Source organism: Delphinus delphis, chromosome 1 (genome assembly GCF_949987515.2).
Source record: "Delphinus delphis chromosome 1, mDelDel1.2, whole genome shotgun sequence".
In the NCBI taxonomy this organism is placed as follows: Eukaryota; Metazoa; Chordata; class Mammalia; order Artiodactyla; family Delphinidae; genus Delphinus; species Delphinus delphis.
In genome coordinates, this window is record NC_082683.1 from 139,265,752 (window position 1) to 139,282,767 (window position 17,016).

A 17,016-nucleotide genomic window follows, 5' to 3' on the forward strand; every position below is an offset into this window, starting at 1 on the left:
CTCTCTCTGTCCCTCTAGGAACTCCTTTCTCTCTCCAGGTCGAGTCTCCTCCTTGCTGACCAAGCATCTTGAGCAGCTGGATTTTAGCTGCGTCCTTTCCTCTGGGGGAATCTCTGCCAAGCTGTCAGGACCTGAATTTCCGTGTTTACCCTTTGCCTGTTACACCTTCCTCAGGCAGGTGGCCTCGCCCGCCGGGCACCAGAAAATGTCAGAGCGCTGGCTGGGAACACGCCCTCCCGCTAGCGAGCAGGCAGCTCCCATGCTCTTTAGTCTCTGGAGCAGCCCTGCCAATTAGCTTGTACTCTGCCCACATGCCCAGGGCTAGAAGGGAAGCAGGCCACGCTAAGCAAAACCAGACAATGGGCTCCCAGGACACCGAGGGCGGCGGGAGCACCTGCTGTTCTCTCCTCTGGGATGAGGTCGGGGTGGGGTTGGAGGGGGGGCTTGCAGGGAGGGGGTCCAGCTGTGCACTCGCCCCAGGAAGTTCTTCCTCCACATTCCATTTGGGGCTCCAAGGGGGCTGCCCGGAGGAAGGGGGTGGGAAGGGGATCTCTCCGGGCCCGGAGGTGTTGGCGCTCACACCTGGGGCAGTCACATTTCTGTTCAGCCAGGAAGAATGCCTTTAGAGCAAGGCTGTGGCTTCTCCATCTCTGTGTCCTGCGGGGTCCCCGAGACTGCACTGGCCACTGAAACGGTGCAGGTGGAGGGCAGTGTGTGTGATGGTTGAGGATGAGAACTGCGCGAGGGAAGCGGGTGTGGGCTTTCGTCCCACCTCTCTTGCTCGCCCGCCCTGTAACCTCAGCTACTTGGCTTCTCAGGCAAGGTTCCTTCCTCGAAAAAGCAGGGAGAATAAAAATGTCTACCTCACAGGGTTACTGTGAGGATGAAAAGCAATGCAATGTGGGAACACTTGGCACATAGAAAGCACTCGATAAATTGTGGCCGTTTTATTTACAGAATCCATGTAGTCTCTGTTTATAGATTTACTGGACTCTCTTCCGAGATGAAGAAAAACATAAGCCTTACCAAGGTAGTATTTTATCTCCGAGGGTAACTAAAGCACCAGAAGTCAGAAGACCAAGATAAACAGGAAGATGTAATGAACATTCTCAGAGACCGCTCAGGTGTCACACACTGGGCTAGGTGCCTTACGGGTGATATCTCATTTTATATGACAGGTAATATTTCTGAAAGATCAGGCAGCTAAAAGTCAGACAGCTTGCTGCCACATTAAAGAAACAAAAGAAATGTTCATACTGGAATGCCTGCTGTGTCAAGACACCTAATTAGAAAACAACGTCATAGTGAATAGTAGACTGGGACGTCCCTGGTGGCGCAGTGGTTAAGAGTCCACCTGCCAATGCAGGGGAAACGGGTTCGAGCCCTGGTCCGGGAAGATTCCACATGCTGCGGAGCAACTAAGCCCATGCGCAAGAACTACTGAGCCTGCGCTCTAGAGCCCGCGAGCCACAATTACTGAGTCCGTGTGCCACAACTACTGATGCCTGCGTGCCTAGAGCCCACGAGTCACAACTACTGAGCCCTCGTGCTACAAGTACTGAAGCCCGCGCGCCTAGAGCCCATGCTCCGCGACAAGAGAAGCCGCCGTAGTAAGAAGCCCGTGCACCACAATGAAGAGTAGCCCCCGCTCGCCTCAACTAGAGAAAGCTCACACTCAGCAACAAAGACCCCACGCAGCCAAAAATAAAGGAATAAATTTTAAAAAAAATTTCTTTAAAAAAAATAGTAGAGCAAGTCTCCAGCTCTGCCAGAAGAGCTAAAATAAATGTGCCAACAGGGGAGTCACAGAGTAAAGTCAATTATCATCCTGGTGATTCCGCTGATTCCACATGCACGACTCGGAGGTTTGACAGAACTAGACATGTGTTGGGTCTTGGTGTCATGCTAAACGGTAGTGCTTCCAGACACACTTGTCATATCGCCGAGAGAATCCTGTTCCAGTCGGAGATCTTCACGTCTGTGGAACTTGTCTAATTATAAAGAAACATCATGGTAACTCAAACCACCAAAATAAAACGCTTTGACAATGACGAAGCAACAACGGGATGTTGGATTTATAGAGAGATTTTTATTTCCAGCTCATCGAGATATTTTACAAAGGAAAGGTAATCATTTCACAAAGATTATCTTCACCTTCCATATTGGGACTCAGAGACATATTCTTACAAAGACAGTGCTGGTATCATTCCTTCATTCATTCATTCCATCTCTCACTTATTTTTCCATTCATTCAACCATGTGAGTTGAGTGCCGTTTCCTAATGGGTAGAGGTAGGGTGAATAAAATGCCAAAAAAGAAATGGTACCTTCCTTTAGGAGCAAAGTCTGTTAGGGAATAACCCAGTGGCAAAGACTGGCAGTTATGCAAACAACTGTGAGCCAGGTTTATGCTAGGATGGGATGTCTGTGCTAAGAATTTTGACATTTATCGCACAGGGGATGATGGCACTATCAAAGGATCGTGGGCCTGGGTGTGAGCATTCTAGGAGCAGGTGGTATGCGGGATGGAGGAGAGGCAAGGAAGCCAGTGAGGAGGTGAGTGCAGTCATGCGTCATGGAGTCTACTCCCACTCCCTGGCTGCCTCACTATCAGTTCCCTTCTCCACCCATGGCATCCAGGCCTTTCCTCTACCTCTTGGCTGAAACTATATTTCCTATGTCATGAATGAACTTCTCCTGGCCAAAACCCAAAAACTACTTTCCCAGTTTTAGCTTATCAGATCTCCCTACCCCACTTGCATGGTTAGCCACTAACTCTAGCTGGAGACGTTTCTCCGAGCACAGCCTCTTGCTGCTTTATCTCCTACTTCTCCCGGAGGCTGCTGCTGATGGGCAAGATTTTTCATGACTTGCCCATCAACAAGACATGATGTTTGTAAGTCGCATCTAAAACTCTCCCTGGGAAATGTCTTGCTCATAGTTGCAACTTCTGCAGCTAAAATCCCTCCTCTGTAGATCATCTGTTAATAAAGAGAATCTGAAAATGAGGACTCTCTGAGGGAAATTTTTATCACACAGGTGGTCTCAGCATGATATTATCATGAACCCATCTCTACTTATCTATCTTAAGATGATTTGGGGTCAGATAAACAACGTCCTCCTCCACTTTGCCCTGGTCAAGCTGTACTGGGGCCTATTGGTGCCTACCATTGAACTAGTAGATTGAGTAGTTAAGAAGAGCAGTACGCAGGAGGAGACTTTCTTTCTGAAAGTCTTTAGAGAAAGATCTAATCTTCTGGGTGACTTTTTGATGAATGAAGGTCATTTAAACATCATCTCTGGGGTTTTAAAACTATGTCTGGTCCCTCAAGAGATGTTCTGCTTCTCTCTGGTCTCCATAGTGAATTGTTGACTAAAACACGAAGGGAAGCTCCATGGGGGTTGGAACCTCACTTTGTTCATTGCTGTTTGCCTAGGACCTAGAAAAGCACCTGGTACAGACTACGGACTCATAATTAGGTGCAGAGTGTTTCATGTTTGGGGAGATGCAAGTGGTCCCCACGTGTTCCTGGTTTGTCAACACAAGGGAAATAACAATAACAAAAACTTTGGGTAAACTGTTGAGATCATGGATTAAGAGAATTTAGAAGAGGTCACTTTAGGATTTATCAGCTTCAAATCTTACGTAAACTTATTATGGCCTCCAAAAAACTTGAATCTTTGTGGGAGGCCCAGGATTTGGCAATTACAACCACGAATGAGGTAAGACCCTGGGACATAATCAACCAGGCACGAACTGGCCAAGTGTAAACACGGAAGCTTAAATCGAGACAGACACCTTTCTTCTTTCAACTCTTTGAGCTCAGCACAAATGTCTTGAAATTTGTAGATCACAGGCTCCTCTCTGGTTGGATTTTGATCATGTCTTCTCATAGAGTTTAGTTTATTTTAAAGCCTAAAAAAAAAAAAAGTAATCTTCGAATAAAGACTTTCCACCTGAGACTGTTTGTGGTCTGCTCTGCCAGGTAGGGTCCCAGGCAACCTGCTTACCAATCTGAACCTACTGGACGGTACAATGAATGGAGTTTATTCCCTTTGAATTAGTGTCCTATCCATTTGCTAAACATGTTACCCAGATGCTGTGCTTGTTTCCTTCCCGGTGAGGGTCCGCTTGAAATTTCCAGGGCTGCTTGGCCTGATTCCAGGCCCATGGAGAACTGATAGCTTCTTGGTCCACTTGTGCAGGAATCTCTCATGAACAGTAGGTAAGATGGTCTGTTGTCCCCAGGTTGAACTTTTCTCAACCTTTCGTTCTGTAGCTTGAAATCAGTTTTTGGATTTAGCTGCTTATATTCAAAATAGAAGCCTGATAACTGATTCTTATAATGAACCAGCATTTTACACCCCCTTCAGAGGTGGAGTCAGTTAAATATTGTTTCTGGAAAACACACACAATTTTCTTTTTTTAGTCAAGGAGTGGTACCAGATCGAACAATGTTATGTTTTATGCCCTTTGTTAAAAATACGTGCTGATTTATGGCCCCTTTATGATCCTGGCAAAGAATGGCTGCATTCCCACCTGCTGTTGAGAACAGAGAAGAGAGTGCTCTCTTGGGCACTGGTAATCAGGAACCAATTGTGCGGCTTCTACCCCTCTACCTTCTGGTAGAATGACTTAGCAACAATTGCTGCTAAGCCCAGATCATTTTTGGCATATGTCCTTAAAAACATAATGTATCTATTTACAACTCCAGATAGCAGGTGAGCTCATTCAATTTCCTAGAGTTTCATTTTGTCGTAGAAAGAATCTTTGTACTCTATTACAAGTTAATCACTAAAGGGATGTTGCCTGTAAGCTTAAATTATACATAATGGCCCATCTCTGGGAACCCTGCCTCCCAGATAATGAGCATTAAGCTAAAATACCATCATTTAGCTCACATGAAGCCTCTTGACCAGGCCCACCTGTGAATGACTGCAGGCAGGAAGAAATTAACACGACCCCTCCAGAGGCTGATGGGAACCAGGAAATGTTTGGCTTTACTCCCTCCCCTTTTAGTATAAAAGAAGCCTGAATTCTGACTCAGGCAAGATGGTTCTATGGCGGCACAAGCCTACCGTCTTCTCGGTCTGCTGGCTTTCCGAATAAAGTCGCAATTCCTTGCCCTAACAACTTGCCTCTCAGTTTATTGGCATGTTGTGTGGTGAGCAGTGTGAGCTTGGACTCAGTAACAATTTTTGGTGGGCAGCTGGCCCCAGTTGGGGAATTTTGGGGTAAGGTTCTAGCAGCTGCCAGGACCACTTGCCCTGAGGACCTGCCCTTCAAAGTCGAAGCAGCACCCGCTGCCCCAGAGCTTGGCAGTTGGATCAAGGAATCAACATTTAAGAACCAACAGGCTCCATACACTAGGGTAAGTCGCTCCGGTGTGTGCAGCTGGAAACTTTATTTTCTCTCGGTTTGGGGCTTTTGCTCCAGAATAAGCAAGTTTGTTTTGTATTTGAGTGGGGTACCCTGTTGGAAAGAGGGAAAGGTTGTTGGACTTTTACCTGATTTGTGAACCAGTTCATTTCTTTGGATGCTATAGCATTTGTGTGTGCTGTTTGTGTTTTGTATTCCTGTCTCAAAAAATGGGGAATATTTCAACGATCTCTAAAAAGTCCTCTGAGTCACATTTTGCATAAGTGATCTGATTACAGCCATGAATCCATGAGTGAGAAGATACTATGTTATTGTAGGTGCTATTTTATTGTAACAATGTGTAGCCACAGTACCTGTCAGGATCTCCAGAGGGGTTTAGGCAGGATTATCTTGGGACCGTGTGCACCGTGTACGGCTACCCTTGCTGTGTTAATTACATCATTTGCAGTCTCCTGTGTCTGTGGTATACGTAAAACCCCAAGACCAAACTTGAGGGTTTATTTAGGATTTTCTGTTTTGTTCTTTGGATTGTTCATTTCAGTTTGTTTGGTACTGTTTCTCCATGTACAACCAAATCAGTTTTGTGATATTTAAAACGTTTACTGATGCCAAATGGGGGAAAGGAACAAAAAAGAAAAAACCTGTCTGTGGGACATTCCCAGGGAGAAGAGAAAAGTTCTACTTGGTTCCTAAAATCACCAAAAGCCCTAGCCCAGAATTCAGCCTGGTTGGTTGATGCCAAGGCAAAAGGGCATCCTTTTAATGGTTAGAGATGATCAATTGCTATTCATGGTTTTACAGTGGCTTTTGAATGACTCTATAGCTATTTGCTGAAGTGGGGAAGAATGACGAAGTCCTTTATATGCAAGCATTTGTGCTACTACATCAAGGAAAGTAAGGAAGGGAATGAAAGGGAGGATATGTTGCTTCAAACCTTAATTCCTCCACCTGGGCTAGCAGTCTTAGCCGCTCGGATATATCCACTCCTTCCCCCACCTTCCATTCGTATCTAGCCCCAGTTCCTGACACTGGGGCTCAGGACTGCCCCTCCTTATAGGGACCAATTAGAAAATCCTGTGTTAGCTCCTGGGTTACAGGGATTTGGTCTGGTATTGCCATCTAAGACCTGACAAGGCACCCAGGTTGGGCCAGGAGCCACTCTGGGGCAGAGCAATTTCCTTTATGTTTTTATCTCATGGGAGGCTAAATGCAAATGACCAGCCGCCTGGGTTTCTCAGGCTTGTTTAATTGGCAAGATCGCAAACCTCCTTATGGGAGGATCCTCTACACCTGAAGCGCATTTGGCAGTACCCACAGCTGAACCAAATTGGGACCCCAAGGAGGGAGGAACACCACTATTAGGGCACTGCTGCTTTGTGCATCTTTGGCAGGGCTTTAAAAAGGGGAACCAAAGCAAAAGAGTTTGAACAGAATTCAAGAAATGCAGCAAAAAAACGAAGACCCCTCTGAATTTTTGGAAAAGATTTATCAGACCTACAGACATTATACTAATGCAGATCCTGAGGCCCCTGAAAATATTAGAATGGTAAACTTTCAGGAGAAAGTTGCAAAGATTAGATGATGCATTTGGAATGAACCCTTCCTAATGGGTAGATGTTGCTTTTAAAGTGTTCAACAGGGAACAGCGACAGAAGGAAGATGCAAAACGAAATGCCACTTCCGGGGCAGCAGCATTGGATGCCAGGAAGGTGAGTAACCCTGAGAGAGGAGTCACCATTGGGGAAGGAACAATGTGCCGCCATAAGGAGGAAGAACATGGGAAAACAGATTGCCTAGACTAAAACAACATAAGCTAAAATACCATCATTTAGCCCATATGAAACATCCTGACAAGGCCCTCCTGTGAATGCCTGCAGGAAGAGAGAAATTAAACTTCCCCTCCAGAGGCTGACTGGCCAGGAAATGTTTGGCTTTACTTCCTCCCCTTTTAGTACAAAGGAAGCCTGAATTCTAGCTCAGGCAAGATGGTTCTTTGGAACACAAGTCCACCATCTTCTCAGTCTGCTGGCTTTCTGAATAAAGTCACTATGCCTCGCCCCATCAATTTATCTTGCGATTTATTGGCCTGTCATGTGGTGAGCAGTATGAGCTTGGACTCGGTAACAATTTCACAACCAATTTCTACTGGAAGGAACCATTGCCGTACCATTGCCGTTTAAAACGAGATGTGTGACAGGTATGTTAGAATTTTTCTGTAGATGAGGTAAATGTTTGCTAATTAGTATTCTGAATTTTTCTTCATTGTGCTCTCTGGTGAAAAACTTGAGATTCTCCTGTGTGTGTGTGTGTATTTTTTGGAAAAATCTTAATTATTTTATAAAAAGACTCTTGGCCCTGCCCACAGGATATACCTCCCTCCATCCTTTTTCTTCCTTTCTCAAGTCTTTCAACAGCTATTATGTACCAGGCACTGTGCTAGGCACACAAGACAATGGTGAACAAAAGTGGCACAGATTCCTTCCCCCTAATAATTTTACTCATGTTGAATTAAGAGTCTTATGTTCAGCTCCTTAATTTTTATCAGAAGAGTCAAGCCTTATTTCCTACTTGGCTGGTCTTGCAATCACATGGACCTGCCTTCTGCAACATAGAATCCACGTCTAACTTCATCTCATATAACTCTGCTGTTCCAAAGTGTTTCAGATCTCTACCTCTGTTACTCTTAGACCTTAAGATCTAAACATTGTCAATGGTCTCTGAACTTCCTTTAAAATAGAGGACTATTGGGAATTCCCTGGCAGTCCAGTGGTTAGGACTCTGTGCTTCCACTGCAGGGGGCACGGGTTTGATCTCAGTCAGGGAATTAAGATCCTGTAAGCTGCATGGCCAAAAAAAAAATTTTTTTTTCATAAGAAAATTGATTTTGACCAAATATGTTAAAGACTTTTTGAAGCTACTCTATTTCTATCTCAAAGTGGGTTTCTAACTGCCTCCCTGACTCTCCTTTCTCCAGAGCGCTGAGAGGACCCTGCTAAACCTAGTTGGAAAACCACTGTCCTGAGGCAGGCTGATTTACCTTGTAAAATTGCTGTGGAGCTCTGCCTCAGGGGTCTGCCCTCTAGGCTGAATGATAATTCCAGGCTGAGAATCAGTTTGGCCCTCAAGCTTATCCTGGTTGTTTTTCTGTATATTTAAAAGTGGGCTGCCTACCTTTCTCAGAATCAATGGGCAAAATCACAGATTCTCATGTCCATCTGGTGTTCTGTATCATGTCACAGGCTACTGCAAAGTGATAGAAACTAGGACTCAATTTTGAAGGGAGAGGCAAGCAGTGCTGCTGTTGAAATAGGTTTTCCAATTCTTATGGTTCTGAATTTCTCATTCTCTGCAATGCTTGTTCAGGGGACCCCTCACCCCATTTAGTGTAACCGGCAGGTTCTTACTCTGTAGCCAAGAAAAAAGAAAACACTAGATAGCAGGTCAGTTCTCTGATATTTGCAGAGGATTGCAAGGTGAGTATTTTAGGAACATACTGCAGAGAATAAAAATGATATGTCTGGTCCAGTGTTTGTATTTCGGGAGAGAAAGAGGAAGAGGTGGAAAGACAGAGACAAAAAGAAAGAGAGAGAGAATAAGAGGTTTCTAATTTTAATTAGAATTCTAATTCTAATTATTCAGAATAATTTCACCATCTGCTGGAAAGAGTCCTCATGACACAAAATTCTGCAGTTTTCCTACTTCTCACACCCCCACACTGTTTCCAACTCATTGCTAGAAGAGGGTTTCTAGAGCCAGAAGAAGGTGAAAAGCTGTTAGTGGAGGAATAGTTTTATATACCACTTCCTGTGCCCCGAATCTTTCCTGGAGTTTGGGGGAAGGGAGGGCAAGGCAGTTTTGTTTTTGTTCTTAGTTTGTTTTAGAAACCTTCTTTTCCTGAATATAAAAGCAATACATCTGGCGATACCAAATGCTGGTAAGGATACAGATTCATAGGATCTCATACACTGCTGGTGGGAATATGTATGGACTGATGCGACCACTTTGGAAAAACAGTTTGAAGTTTCACATACCCTATGACAAGCATTTCCACTCACAGGTTTATATCCAAATTGGTATACAGGGACACTGGGAAGACATGTACAGGAATATCCATAGTACTGTTCATAACAGGAAACGTCTGGAAATAACCTAAAATACAAAAAGAACAGTAATATAGTTGCACAATAGAATATTACATAGTAATCAAAATAAATGATCTCCAGTGGCATACACGTCAATACAGATGAATTTCAGCAATATTAAGTGAATAAAGTCCTAGAAGATAATATATAACATACTACGCTCTTAAAGTTGAAGCCACCAAGATAAAAAATATATGGCTTATATAGCTTTACAAAAGCATGTATCCATATACAACTTTATTAAAAGGAAAAGAAGGGAATTATGAGATTTGGGAAAGTGGTTACCTTGAGTAAAGAAAAGTAATGAGTGGGATAGGAGAAGATTCATGCCTAGATGCAAATTTTTATTTTCGTCCTAGCTTTTAGATTTAGCATTGTGTATATGAGTACTTACTACACTGTAATAAACAAGTGAATAAATAATGGCTATGCATGGACCAATGAGGAGACTGTTTACTGAATTAAGATTAACCCAATTCAGAGTGTCTCTGCATCCGAAAGAGAAACTGAAAGCTAAACTCATACATTCCTGTGAAGAATTTAGAACCTCGGCAAAGAATGGAAGAAAGACTCATCCCTAATTGTATCACTCCAGAGACAATCATTATTAACATTTTGGTATATTTCCTTTTTTTGATTGTTTCTTTTTATACTTCAGGTTCTTATTTGTCATCACTTTTATACACATCAGTGTATACATGTCAATCCCAATGGCCCAATTCATCACACCACCATCCCCACCCACCTACGGCTTTCCCCCTTGGTGTCCATACATTTTTTCTCTACATTTGTGTCTCAACTTGTGCCCTGCAAACCAGTTCATTGGTACCATTTTTCTACGTTCCACATACATGCGTTAATATACGATATTTGTTTTTCTCTTTCTGACTTACTTCACTCTGTATGACAGTCTCTAGATCCATCCACATCTCAACAAATGACTCTATTTCGTTCCTTTTTATGGCCGAGTAATATTCCATTGTATATATGTACCACAACCTCTTTATCCATTCGTCTGTCAATGGGCATTTAGGTTGCTTCCATGACCTGGCTACTGTAAATACTGATGCAATGAAAACTGGGGTGCATGTGTCTTTTTGAATTATGGTTTTCTCTGTGTATATGCCCAGTAGTGGGATTGCTGGATCATATGGTAATTCTATTTTTAGTTTTTTAATGAACCTCCATACTGTTCTCCATAGTGGCTGTATCAGTTTACATTCCCACCAACAGTGCAAGAGGGTTCTCTTCACACCCTCTCCAGCATTTGTTGTTTGTATATTTTCTGATGATGCCCATTCTAACTGGTGTGAGGTGATACCTCATTGTAGTTTTGATTCGCATTTCTCTAATAATTAGTGATGATGAGAGCTTTTCATGTGCTTCTTGGCCATCTGTATGTCTTCTTTGGAGAAATGTCTATTTAGGTCATCTGCCCATTTTTGGATTGGGTTGTTTGTTTCTTTAATATTGAGCTGCATGAGCTGTTTATATATTTTGGAGATTAATCCTTTGTCCGTTCATTCGTTTGCAAATATTTTCTCCCATTCTGAGGGTTGTCTTTTCGTCTAGTTTATGGTTTCCTTTGCTGTGCAAACATTTGAAGTTTCATTAGGTCCCATTTGTTTATTTTTGTTTTTATTTCCATTACTCTAGGAGGTGGGTCAAAAAAGATCTTGCTGTGATTTATGTCATAGAGTGTTCTTCCTATGTTTTCCTCTAAGAATTTTATAGCGTCTGGTCTTACATTTAGGTCTCGAATCCATTTTGAGTTTATTTTTGTGTATGGTGTTAGGGAGTGTTCTAATTTCATTCTTTTACATGTAGCTGTCCAGTTTTCTCAGCACCACTTATTGAAGAGACTGTCTTTTCTCCATTGTATATCCTTGCCTCCTTCGTCGTAGATTAGTTGACCATAGGTGTGTGGGTTTATCTCTGGGCTTTCTATCTTGTTCCGTTGATCTATGTTTCTGTTTTTGTGCCAGTAGCATATTGTCTTGATTACTGTAGCTTTGGAGTCTGAAGTCAGGAGTCTGATTCCTCCAGCTCTGCTTTTTTCCCTCAAGACTGCATTGGCTATTCGGGGTCTTTTGTGTCTCCATAAAAATTTTAAGATGATTTGTTCTAGTTCCATAAAACATGCCATTGGTAATTTGATAGGGATTGCATTGAATCTGTAGACTGCTTTGGGTAGTATAGTCATTTTCACGATGCTGATTCTTCCAATCCAAGAACATGGTATATCTCTCCATCTGTTGGTATCATCTTTAATTTCTTTCATCAGTGTCTCATAGTTTTCTGTATACAGGTCTTTTGTCTCCTTAGGTGGGTTTATTCTTAGGGTATATTATTCTTTTTGTTGCAATGGTAAATGGGAGTCTTTCCATAACTTCTGTTTAAGATTTTTCATCATTAGTGTGTAGGAATGCAAGAGATTTCTGTGCATTAATTTTGTATCCTGCAACTTTACCAAATTCATTGATTAGCTCTAGTAGTTTTCTGGTAGCAGTTTTAGGATTCTCTATATTTAGTATCATGTCATATGCAAACAGTGACAGTTTTACTTCTTCTTTTCCAATTTGTATTCCTTTTATTTCTTTTTCTTCTCTGATTGCTGTGGCTAGGACTTCCAAACTATGTTGAATAATAGTGGTGAGAGTGGACATCCTTATCTCGTTCCTGATCTTAGAGGAAATTCTTTCAGTTTTTCTTTTTTTCTTTTTTTTTATACATCTTTATTGGAGTATAATTGCTTTACAATGGTGTGTTACTTTCTGCTTTATAACAAAGTGAATCAGTTATAAATATACATATGTTCCCATATCTCTTCCCTCTTGCGTCTCCCTCCCTCCCACCCTCCCTATCCCACCCGTCCAGGTGGTTACAAAGCACTGAGCTGATCTCCCTGTGCTATGCGGCTGCCACCCACTAGCTATCTACCTTACGTTTGGTAGTGTATATATGTCCATGCCTCTCTCTTGCTTTGTCACAGCTTACCTTTCCCCCTCCCTATATCCCCAGGTCCATTCTATAGTAGGTCTGTGTCTTTATTCCTGTCTTACCCTTAGGTTCTTCATGACATTTTTTTCTTAAATTCCATATATATGTGTTAGCATATGGTATTTGTCTTGCTCTTTCTGACTTCACTCTGTAAGACATACTCTAGGTCTATCCACCTCATTAAAAATAGCTCAATTTCATTTTTTTATGGCTGAGTAATATTCCATTGTATATATGTGCCACATCTTCTTTATCCATTCATCCGATGATGGACACTTACATTTTTTCCATCTCTGGGCTGTTGTAAGTAGAGCTGCAATGAACATTTTGGTACATGACTCTTTTTGAATTATGGTTTTCTCAGGATATATGCCTAGTAGTGGGATTGCTGGGTCATATGGTAGTTCTATTTGTAGTTTTTTAAGGAACCTCCATACTGTTCTCCACAGTGGCTTTATCAATTTACATTCCCACCAACAGTGCAAGAGGGTTCCCTTTTCTCCACACACTCTCCAGCGTTTATTGTTTCTAGATTTTTTGATGATGGCCATTCTGACTGTTGTGAGATGATATCTCATTGTAGTTTTGATTTGCATTTCTCTAATGATTAATGATGTTGAGCATTCTTTCAGTTTTTCACCATTGAAAATGATGTTTGCTGTGGGTTTGTCATATATGGCCTTTATTATGTTGAGGTAGGTTCCCTCTATGCCCACTTTCTTGAGTTTTTTTTTATCATAAATGGGTGTTGAATATTGTCAAAAGCTGTTTCTGCATCTATTGAGATGATCATCTGGTTTTTATTCTTCAATTTGTTAATATGGTGTATCACATTGATTTGCATATACTGAAGAATCCTTGCATCCCTGGGATAAATCCCACTTGATCGTGGTGTACGATTCTTTTAATGTGTTGTTGGATTCTATTTGCTAGTATTTTGTTGAGGGTTTTTGAATCGATATTCATCAGTGATATTGGTCTGTAATTTTCTTGTTTTGTAGTATCTTTGTCTGGTTTTGGTATCAGGGTGATGGTGGCCTCATAGAATGAGTTTGGGAGTGTTCCTTCCTCTGCTTGGAAGAGTTTGAGAAGATGGGTGTTAGCTCTTCTCTAACTGTTTTTTTGTTTGTTTTTTTTTTGTGTGTTATGCGAGCCTCTCACTGTTGTGGCCTCTCCCATTGCAGAGCACAGGCTCCGGACGCGCAGGCCCAGCGGCCATGGCTCACGGGCCCAGCCGCTCTGCGGCATGTGGGATCTTCCTGGACCGGGGCACGAACCCGTGTCCCCTGCATTGGCAGGCGGACTCTCAACCACTGCACCACCAGGGAAGCCCTCTCTAAATGTTTGATAGAACTCACCTGTGAAGCCATCTTGTCCTGGACTTTTGTTTGTTGGAAGATTTTTAATAAGTTTCAATTTCATTACTTGTGATTGGTCTGTTCATATTTTCTGTTTCTTCCTGGTTCAGTCTTGGAAGGTTATACCTTTCTAAGAATTTGTCCATTTCTTCCAGATTGTCCATTTTATTGGCCTAGAGTTGCTTGTAGTAGTGTCTTAGGATGCTTTGTATTTCTGCAGTGTCTGTTGTAACTTCTCCTTTTTCATTTCTAATTTTATTGATTTGAGTCCTCTCCCTGTTTTTCTTGATGAGTCTGGCTAATGGTTTAGCAATTTTGTTTATCTTCTCAAAGAACCAGCTTTTAGTTTTATTGATCTTTGCTATTGTTTTCTTTGCTTCTATTTCATTTATTTCTGCTCTGATCTTTATGATTTCTTTCCTTCTGCTAACTTTGGGTTTTGTTTGTTCTTCTTTCTCTAGTTCCTTTAGGTGTACGGTTAGATTGTTTACCTGAGATTTTTCTTGTTTCTTGAAGTAGGCTTGTATAGCTGTAAACTTCCCTCTTAGAACTGCTTTTGCTGCATCCCATATGTTTTGGATAGTCGTGTTTTCATTGTCATTTGTCTCTAGGTATTTTTCGATTTCCTCTTTGATTTCTTCAGTGATCTCTTGGTTATTTAGTAACGTATTGTTTAGCCTCCATGTGTTTGTGGTTTTTACGGTTTTTTTCCCTGTAATTCATTTCTAATATCATAGCATTGTGGTCATAAAAGATGCTTGATATGATTTCAATCTTCTTAAATTTACTGAGGCTTGATTTGTGACCCAAATGTGATCTATCCTGGAGAATGTTCCATGCACACTTGAGAAGAAAGTGTAATCTGCTGTTTTTGGATGGAATGCCCTATAAATATCAATTAAATCTATCTGGTCTATTGTGTCATTTAAAGCTTCTGTTTCCTTAGTTATTTTCGTTTTTGATGATCTGTCCATTGGTGTAAGTGAGGTGTTAAAGTCCCCCATTAGTATTGTGTTACTGTTGATTTCCTATTTTATAGCTGTTAGCAGTTGCTTTATGTATTGAGGTGCTCCTGTGTTCGCTGCATATATATTTATAATTGTTATATCTTCTTCTTGAATTGATCCCTTGATCATTATTTAGTGTCCTTCCTTGTCTCTTATAACATTCTTTATTTTAAACTCTATTTTGTCTGATATGAGTATAGCTACTCCAGCTTTCTTCTGATTTCCATTTGCATGGAATATCTTTTTCCATCCCCTCACTCTCGGTCTGTATGTGTTCCTAGGTCTGAAGTGGGTCTCTTGTAGACAGCATATATATGGGGTTTTTTTGTATCCATTCAGCCTGCCTGTGTCTTTTGGTTGGAGCATTTAATCCATTCACGTTTAAGGTAATTATCGATATGTATGTTCCTATGACCATTCTCTTAATTGTTTTGGGTTTGTTTTTGTAGGTCCTTTTCTTCTCTTGTGTTTCCCACCTAGAGAAGTTCCTTTAGCATTTGTTGTAGAGCTGGTTTGGTGGTGCTGAATTCTCTTAGCTTTTGCTTATGTGTAAAGCTTTTGATTTCTCCATCGAATTTGAATGAGATCCTTGCTGGGTAGAGTAAACTTGGTTGTAGGTTCTTCCCTTTCATCACTTTAAGTATATCATGCCACTCCCTTCTGGCTTGTAGATTTTCTGCTGAGAAATCAGCTGTTAACCTTACAGGAGTTCCTTTGTATATTATTTGTCATTTTTCCCTTGCTGCTTTCAATAATTTTTCTTTGTCTTTAATTTTTGCCAATTTGATTATTATGTGTCTCGGTGTGTTTCTCCATGGGTTTATCCTGTATGGGACTCTCTGTGCTTCCTGGACTTGGGTGGCTATTTCCTTTCCCATGTTAGGGAAGTTTTCAACTATAACCTCTTCAAATATTTTCTCGGGTCCCTTCTCTCTCTCTTCTCCTTCTGGGACCCCTATAATGTGAATGTTGTTGCGTTTAATATTATCCCAGAGGTCCCTTAGGCTGTCTTCATTTCTTTTCATCCTTTTTTCTTCCTTCTGTTCTGCAGCAGTGAATTCCACCATTCTGTCTTCCGGGTCACTTATCCGTTCTTCTGCCTCAGTTATTCTGCTATTGATTTCTTCTAGTGTAGTTTTCATTTCAGGTATTGTATTGTCCATCTCTGTTTGTTTGTTCTTTAATTCTTCTAGGTCTTTGTTAAACATTTCTTGCATCTTCTCGATCTTTGCCTCCATTCTTTTTCTGAGGGCCTGGATCATCTTCACTATCATTATTCTGAATTCTTTTTCTGGATGGTTGCCTATCTCCACTTCATTTAGTTGTTTTTCTGGGGTTTTATCTTGTTCCTTCATCTGGTATATAGGCCTCTGCCTTTTCATCTTGTCTATCTTGCTGTGAATGTGTTTTCTTTCCACAGGCTGCAGGATTGTAGTTCTTTTTGCTTCTGCTGGTATATTTCCTTTTGGCTACTTTTTTCTAATTCCTATTTTTGAACAAAATTGTAATCATGTTTAAACAGTAATCTTATACTTTACACTTAATATTATATACATTTTCCCATGTGATAAAATAATCTGAATGTTTTTCACAGCTGAATAGTATTACATTATATGTATGCATCATAATTTAACAAATCCTTTATACACATTTATTTTGGTTCCACTTTTTTTGTTATGGGTAAAGCTGCAATAAGCAATTTGCACATAAATCTAGGTGCCTTCTCTGATTTCATTAAGACTCTTAAGAGGAAAATCAAGGTGTGAAAATTTTTTAGTTATTGTCACATGTTGATAAATTGGAGGGCACTATTTCTGTGAGAAATTGAATAAGATAGTGCACATAAACGTGCCTAATATATACATGATAGACCTTTAGTATCTGTTGGATATGAAGCTGCATATAATTACAAGGTTAGTTAGAATATATTGGAAAAGGATAAATGAATATCTTCCTCATCTACCAGGCTATGAAAATTAGAAGACTTAGTATTGTCTTAACTTTTAGTGGAAATACAAGTGCATGCCATGGGAGTTTATTTTTATTAACTTTATGTTGCATTAATGATAATATAATTTATATATCATGTTTATTCTTTCAAAAATGTTTTCATATGCATCATCTCATTTG